We start from the raw sequence: 8,979 nt of genomic DNA, 5'->3' as shown, positions 1-8,979 counted from the left end.
GACAGTCGACACACAAGACCGATTACTTATTCGACTACGTAAGTAACAAGTAGTGTTGTTTTGTTCTGGTATCTGGTGAACAAATACCTACTTATTTAACATTATGTTGTAGTTCTATTACCGTCATACATCATACTTTAATAACCTGTAAATTTCCCACTGCTGGGCTAAGGCCTCCTCTCCCTTTGAGGAGAAGGTTTTTGGAGCATATTCTATATATATTATATATATATATATTGATGTAATACACGTGTGGCAGAATTTCCTTGAAATTACACACATGCAGGTTTCCTCACGATGTTTTCCTTCACCGCCGAGCACGAGCTGAATTATAAACACAAATTAAGCACATGAAAATTCAGTGGTGCTTGTTGGATTTGAACCCGTAATCATCGGTTAAGATGCACGCGTTCTAACCACTGGGCCATCTCGGCTCGCACCATCCATCCACCATCAAACTATCAAAAAAGGTTTTTAACCCAGGTCAAATTAATATTAGTAGTTAAAAGTTCAAACACTAATGTTTGTACATTTACATTGAGCCGGGCCCTGCTTTTGTTAATTAATAGTCCCTCTCGTTGGCCAACATACGTTGACGAAGAATACGCGTCGTATAAGTTGTAACATGCAGCATTTACCTTTTACAAAGCCGACGTGCAGTACAATTACACGATGTAACAAAGTTTTGACACGGTCATTACGTTTAATGGTGCAACGGACACCATAAACTTGTGCATTACTAGTTCCATATGAAAATAGACTGTATCTGCTCACCATAAGAATCAAACTAGGATAACGATTGTACTTTTGTTAAGACTTTAAGAAGTGATGTAACTATTTTGTAGATCTTATCTTATCGATCTATTAGATTTATTCTGTTAATATCGGAGGAAGGATCAAAAATATTTAGATATAGTGTTGCTATTAGTAAAGGAGCTTCGGATTATATTGTCCGTCTTGAGTTTATAAAAGGCACAGATAACAATCTAAATTATAATGTAATCAAGTCATTATAAGTTATATTACATAAAAAAATGTTTATCACGTTCAGTGACGTGCAATGTTATACATAGTTACATAGCCAATGATATAATTTTGCTACAAACGGTTTATCTTAAAAACTATCTATAATATATTATATTGTATGAATTAAACTTTATTCAAGATATTTTCACCTAAAAAAAAAAAATCCCGTAGAAAATGAAAACATTGAGTTTTTCAAAGTAAATAAATACAAAAAGCACCCTCTTTGAAGAGTTTGCGCAGAGCCGTTGTAACGAACACATGCGAAACAAAACCCTAGCCCGTGTCGAATACCGGTCTCGAGCTGAGGGTCGCCAAGTCGCTGTACTACCCAATCAGGGCCGGGATTTATTATCAAATCATTCAATAAAACTGCATAAAAACTGCTAAGAATTTTTTAATCGTCATGGATTTTATAAAATGAGGTTTAATATTTTATATTTTTTATAAATAATTCTAAGTAGGTTTTACGAACTGGACTTACCTACCTGGTTACTTCGTGACCGTGTGTCTTTACTTCGTCAAAAATACTTGTAACCTTAAAAATCTAAATACTTAGAAAGATGTTAACATATATGAATATTCTCAGACTCTTATCTTAATTATTCTCAAACTTTTATCTGAAATCATAATATATAATATAATGTTAAAAAACAGCTGCACACTCTAGTAGAATTTTCATTTCAATTGAGAAGAAAATATGATGAACTCAATGCAGTCTGTGTCAAATGTAAAGAGAATCCAGTGATGCAATTACACGCTAAGGAGAATAAAAATTGCTTTAAATATAATAATGCTTCGTAGCTCCCACGATAGCGGCGTATTGACGGTGTGGGGAGTAAGTAATATTTGATATAAGTATGTAAGTTGTACTTACCACCAAGTGGCTCAAATGTTCGCTTGCCCTTCGGCAGTACACAAAAACGGAGCAGATGATTAGCCCAAGTCCGTGAGTGCGTCGGTTATTAATAAATACAGGAGTTAATCTCACCGCATCGAAATAACAATTATCGACATTTGCTTATCTCCCGAGCGTAAGTGCTTACAATGATTGATTACTGAGCATTAGTTGACTCTCCGCCACCAAACGCAAGAATGCTTCATGTATAATGAGCTTGTTGTGATTTTTGCTTGTAGCCCATAGGAATCTATAAAATATTAATAAAAAAACATTTCACATTGACAGATTAGATTCTATATTATTTACATTTCAATTATATTAAAGTAGTATTTTTGTACTTTCAGATTTATGCATCGGAATTAGATTCTAAATAAACACACGAGTACAATCACGAGTATATAATCAGCAAAACATAGTTTGTAGAAATTTCTAATGACACGTCTGTATTGTATACAAAGAGATTAATTCATTAATCGCTTTGCAAGCTGACCGTTCACAGTCAGGTCAGACTCTTTAATATGGTGAGTGAGAATAGTTATCATCTGTCGCATTTTGTTTATTTTATGAAAAAAGATGAGCGAATCGAACACCTCCGCTAATGAATTAGGTGCCTTCGTCGATTAGCACGCGGATTATTAGAATTATAAACTACTTACAATTGAACTTGACCGCGCCGCCAGCCACGAGATCGAAGTTATTTTTTCGTTCTCGCCTCTTTCGCTGTTCCAATTGCTTTCGGATTGCCAATTTTCTGACCGACATTGACATAGATAAGCGAAATCTCAAAAACTCAACATTAAGCATACTATAACTATGGCTTATGCCAGTCCTAAAATAGTTACCTATGGTCAGGTACAAGTTCCACATCAATCGAGGCAGGCGTTTTTATGTGAATCTGTAAACAAACACACGTACAAAGCTTTCCTCTTTATAATATTAGTATGATTATTATTTAGGACAGTCAATAAAACGTATATAAAAAAGTAATATTCGAGATTAATTTAATTAAGTGCTGTCTCACTTAAAGGTTACCACGACATGCGAACAAGAGTACCTACATTATATGATAACTCACGTGTCAGCCCTCAGCAATGGCAAACATCGCAGAGTTACAAACAACACTTACATTTAATAAGCACTTTTTCAAAACGTCGGCTTTTACTTGAAGTCGTAGTAATAATATAACATGTCAAAAATTTGCCTGAACAGGAATGTTGGTAGTCCTTAAAATGCTATGGTAACGACCACTAACGAAAAAAAAATGATTTAAGATTATTATTGTCGTGTAATTGGTCTTAATAAAATGTCTTCCATATTTTTTATTTCATTTCAAATATCGCTCAATGTCTAATCTAATAATTATCAATATAATATCTGCACTTAAATGACAAATTAAGCAAAATTCGGCAATCAGAATTTATTACGGTTTCAATAACCTGACTCACGAAATGATTTTAAACATAATTAAAGCATTGCCATTCATACCGGTTACGCTTTATTAAAAACTCGCAAAAGTCCCCACTTTGCTTGCTCTGAACTTGAAAATGGAGTTTATTGACTTTACATTGGAAGTAAACAATAAAATTTTTCCTCATATTCCATCTGACTTCAGTTTCTTTATCGCTGCTTCAACACAATATCCCTTATACAATATTAGTACGGACAATTGACACGGAACGAACGACAGAAAATGTATGTTGACAACGTAGTGTGTTATATTTGAAAATTATATAAGTCCTGTTTATATCTCATCGTCATACAGAACTTTTCCGTGTTCCATTGGACTCAATCTTCGGCTCTACACAATTACAATTAAACAGGCACTGAGCTGAATCGCTGCTAAGTAATATAACCAGACACCGGTTTCCGCCCTCGTGGCGGCTTTTTGCTATTTATCATCAACAAGTTGAACAAAAAATCTGGTATCTTTCGGACGTATTCTTTCGGTCTTTCTTTGATTTGTTTAAGTATAACAATAATATAGTATTTAGTATTGCACAATACAATAAACAAGAATCTATATCTATCTATAAAATAATCTCGGCGTTATCTTTGATAGGCACCTTTCTTGGGCACCTCAAATAAATGAGGTTAGTAAAAAAATATTCGCTGCCATGGGCTCTTGCGAATTCGATTCTTGACTAAGCTGACACTTGTTATGTGAACGTAAGTGAAAAGCAACTAAATAAACTTGGGCGATTACAAAACCTCTGTATACGGTTCATATTTGGATTACGCAAATATAATCATGTCTCTGAATTTCGTAGAAAACTCAAGTGGCTCCCTCTATTCGCCTTAGCAGGAATACTCACATTTTAACTCTTCTCTATTAAATTCTTTTCAATCCAGCGACTTCCCTTCGTCGTTGTTTCTTTGTCTTCTTTTATTTATTTTTAGTTTATTAAATTTTTGTATTATATTATATCGGTATGTATGTATTTATTTATATTTATAGTTGTATGTGTATTATTATTATATTTTATATGCAATATATGATTTAACAAAATTACTGTACCCTTTCCCAAATTTGTTTTTTACAACCAGTCCTCTGCCCAAAGGTTGTCTGGAAGAGATCGCTGTTTTAGCGATAAGGCTGCCTGTTGCATTCATGCAACTTTTGTAAATGTTAATCCTTAGGTATAATGTAGTATTAAGTACTAATACAATAAAGCATAAAAATAAAATAAACATCTAGTTTGATCCTGAAGAGTTCAGCCAAGCAAGTTTATCGTGAATCGCTTTAATCATGACCAATTAATGTACAAAAAAAATAACTACCTCCTGGCTCTACAGTATATAATTATAGTTTGGTATTAATTCGGAAATATATAGTGTTGTCAATTATCGGTAGGTTGAACTCAGACTTGGTTGCAGAAATTCGTGTAGGTATGCGTAGCGCGGTAGATGCTAAACATTACGCTTACGCCACTAATTTTATACATAAAATGTATATAGTATAAATACTTAAAGAAATGTGATTTGCTGCACACTGTGGCGTTTTATTATTGTATGTATATTCATTAAAATTACTCTGTGGTTTGTTACATCGTCTATTTTCCTTAATCATTAATCCATCAAGTCATTTTAACAGTCGTACGTTTTCATTGCATAGTTATAAAACAAAGTCGCTTACCGCTGTCTGTCCCAATGTCTGCTTAGATCTTTAAAATAACACAACCGATTATGATGAGTTTTTTTAATAGATAGATTGATTCAAAGGAAAGGTTTATATGAATAATACATGCAAAATATAGTAAAGAAACACTGATAATTTTAGCGGTTACATTACAAACGATGGCTGAACCCAATGAGATGGATCAAAATAATGTACTACAGTGTTGTACACCTTAAAAAAGGTCCCCAAAAAAGTTCGCGATGGTATATGTCTATCTCTTAGGGATAACCCATAATAACCATTTTTTATCCCTTACTTTTTACGAGAAATAATGGCTTATTTACAAAGCGATTTTAAGCAATATGGCATTAATACTCATCCAATTAAGGCATTTTACAGTAATGTAATTTAAATAAATATTTTCGAAGATATTACAGATTTAAAGCGCAGGGAGATATCGGTTTGTATTGTCTAATGACTGAAAAACTGTGAACATTGTAAAACATTCTGTAGTATATTTAGTATCAGCTTTGCACCCTTGGGAAACCGGGGCGGGTCGCTAGTATGAAATAAAACGAACGTAATCCGACAGGAGACATACTCGTACGATACTCGAGACCCCGAACATTTGATTGTATTTTATAACTTAGTCGGGTCGGTTTAGTTCTTCAGTATATTTTAAATGAAAATAATACTCTCGTTATCGGTCAGAGTTGACACTACGATGAATAATATACCTGTAACAAATGAAACATTTTCAACCGAATTAATTACGTTTAACTGAATATTTCGTGGCGCGGATCCGGCCGTCTAAACGAGGCTATTCAGAATTACTCCCGTTGGCCAATCACAGCCGCGGAAGAGTACATTGTTGTCTGTATTAGAAACAAGTTGCCCAACTTCATACGGGTACAATAAGGTATACCGCCGTACACACCCGCAACGCGTATTTTTTCATGCGTTTAAATAAACGCGGATCGAAATAGATGTATTTTAAATTTCTAAACCGGTTCGCGTCACAAAGAGCGAATCTGCATAAAAGTCTTAAAATTAATAATTTATTTATATTTGGATTAAAATGTTGTAACGATAAAATTAAAAATGGTTTCGTAAGTATTTTTTTTATTATATTATTATTTGATTAATTAAATGAATCAAAATATTCTTGATTCAAGTAGGCTCATAAAACCACTTTTGAATCGTCATGTGACAGTGTTGAATTAAATATAAAACTACCACCGCTGTGAAAAGTAGATTTGCTCGGCAGAAACGCCAAGAAACTCAGTTACTCTTTTCCACTGTTTTAATTAGAGAGTATGTCAGAAATAAAGTCCACGTATTTTTATCTTTAATATAATATTGTATTGTAATATGCCTTATTTATATCTGTTTTATTGGCACGACTTTTAATTTTTTTTTATTGGCCCAGTTGACAATAACTGTGGAGTATTATTCTAGAAACGGATACCGTGCCCTAAGACGGGCGTTTTAACTTTGAGAAGTCGGAAACTTAGTGAGATTAGTTTATACAATGATCGTCACCGTTTCTTTCAAAAATATGTATATCACTACTATTGTGAATATACAGACACCCCCAAATATAGCTTTATGCTTTACTGTCTTTGTCGTTAAATTTTAGAAACCTACAAATTCGTCATACAAAGTTTTTGTCTATCTGTAATTTTGAAAAAAATCGCTTAAAAACGCCCGACCTGAAAATTACTTTTACTAGTTAGGTCTTGTGCTGTCATGCAGCCTGCAGCATCAGACGTTCTTCTACATTAGCAGCCCGTAAATGTCCCACTGCTGGGATAAAGGCCTCCTCTCCCTTTGAGGAGAAGGTTTGGAGCATATTTATAGACGTTCTTCTGCCGAACAGCAATACTTAGTATTGTGGCGTTCCGGTTTGAATTGTGAGTGATCCAGATTAACTATATGTTCCAGGGACTTAGTAAACTTAGTTCTCTAAGTTGCTTATGTAATGAATGCTTTATAGTTCTTATAGCGCTAATGTCTATGGGCTTACAATCAGGTTGTCCCTTCGTCCCGCCCGCCAACGTATATAATAAAAAAATATAATATCCGAATACATCGGCATAATAATCTATTTGAGCTTTCTTATAGTATGAACTACTTTTTTTTTTTTTAGCATTAGCAGCCCGTAAATGTCCCACTGCTGGGATAAAGGCCTCCTCTCCCTTTGAGGAGAAGGTTTGGAGCATATTCCACCACGCTGCTCCAATGCGGGTTGGCGGAATACACATGTCGCAGAATTTCGTTGAAATTAGACACATGCAGGTTTCCTCACGATGTTTTCCTTCACCGCCGAGCACGAGATGAAATATAAACACAAATTAAGCACATGAAATTTCAGTGGTGCCTGCCTGGGTTTGAACCCGAAATCATCGGTTAAGATGCACGCGTTCTAGCCACTGGGTCATCTCGGCTCTTATGAACTACTTATTTGTGTTAAATTTATATAAATCGAATTACTACGTTTACGTGAAGCAGGCATCTGTTGCGCGCAGTAACAATAACATATGCTTTGTACAGTAACTAATTTTTAGTTTTATTTGTATTTTAAGGCCTTAATGTAAATAATTGATTTACTATCTAAATATTAAATAAATTAAAAAAAAATGTATGGTATTGATTTATGTCCAATCATTTTTTTCCCGTTCATTTGTGTTAAATATCAGAGCTTTTATTATCGAACTGTATTCGGTTGTTTTATCATACGAGTATATGAATACAATTTAAAACAAGGATCTGTCGTTCAATCACAATAAAATTCGATTTAGTCAATGACCCCTTTTTTTAATGCAGGTGAAGTTTTCAAAAAGAATCCGGTTCATGCATTCTGCTTACTTTATACCATAGGAACACAAACGTTTGTTTTATAACACAATTATGAATAACCAAATTGGAGAGTCAGGGATTTAACGACTTCAGATCATTTAAATGAAATATTTCAAATTTTCACAATTTCCCCGCCGACAATAAATGGGTCGAAAGCGACATTTCAGGAAGGACTCACCAGCCAAACCTCAGCCGGCGCTTTGTTGGAGCCTTCAGGTGCACTATAAACTAACGAATTTCAGTTTGTTTTATAAGATCGTTGAGGTACTAATTAAAATTGGTCTCGATGTGTTTGAAATAATGACACACCAAACGAAGTGATCGAGGGAAGTCGAAATTTGAGGGCGATATTTGAAATGAAAATATCAAAGCTCTCTTTTAGTACGACTTTACATTAGATGTCCATTTAGCTTTATAACTAAGGTTTAAGCGCTTTGCAATCAAATTATTATAAAATTATATTACAATTTGCTTAAGGCAATTAACATTGTATATTTCATTATTTTTTTATTAATGAAACATACTTTAATTAATTAATCATATTAGAAAAATCTTAACGTAAGACATTAGTCGCAGACAGTAGTAGCGCTGTTTTTAAATTTCGATGTATTAACTCAAATGTTTGTAAAAACTTCATCAATCAATTAACTTGATTGATATCTCCGTAAACAGCAATAAATCCCCTTACCCGAAGATTTATGCGTAACATTAAATTTGTTTATAAATGAAACCGCACTTGTAGAGTTCGGTCCGCCGCCCGCCGCCGCCGCCGCCGCCGTCCGCTGCCGTCCGCCGCCTCGTGGGAAACAATAAAAGTCTCGTCCGAAAGTACATTATCGAGCCGAGTGTGATTTGCGAGATGTTACATCCGATTAACAGTGAGACGTAGCAAAGTTTCGCGTCGTGAGGTTCATTAAGTTTAATTAGAACATTTAAGAACACTTAATGTTTATATTTGTATTATACCTACACTCGTATACTGTATAGGGGGTACTGTGAGGGATTACGCTAAATAATAATTTTAACTAGTCCCGAACAGTCGGAGAAAAAAATGTACTTCTGAATTTCGATTTACTTTAAG

The sequence above is a fragment of the Vanessa atalanta genome, chromosome 2, assembly GCF_905147765.1.
Source record: "Vanessa atalanta chromosome 2, ilVanAtal1.2, whole genome shotgun sequence".
NCBI lineage: Eukaryota > Metazoa > Arthropoda > Insecta > Lepidoptera > Nymphalidae > Vanessa > Vanessa atalanta.
Note: the sequence above shows the minus strand (reverse complement) of the source record.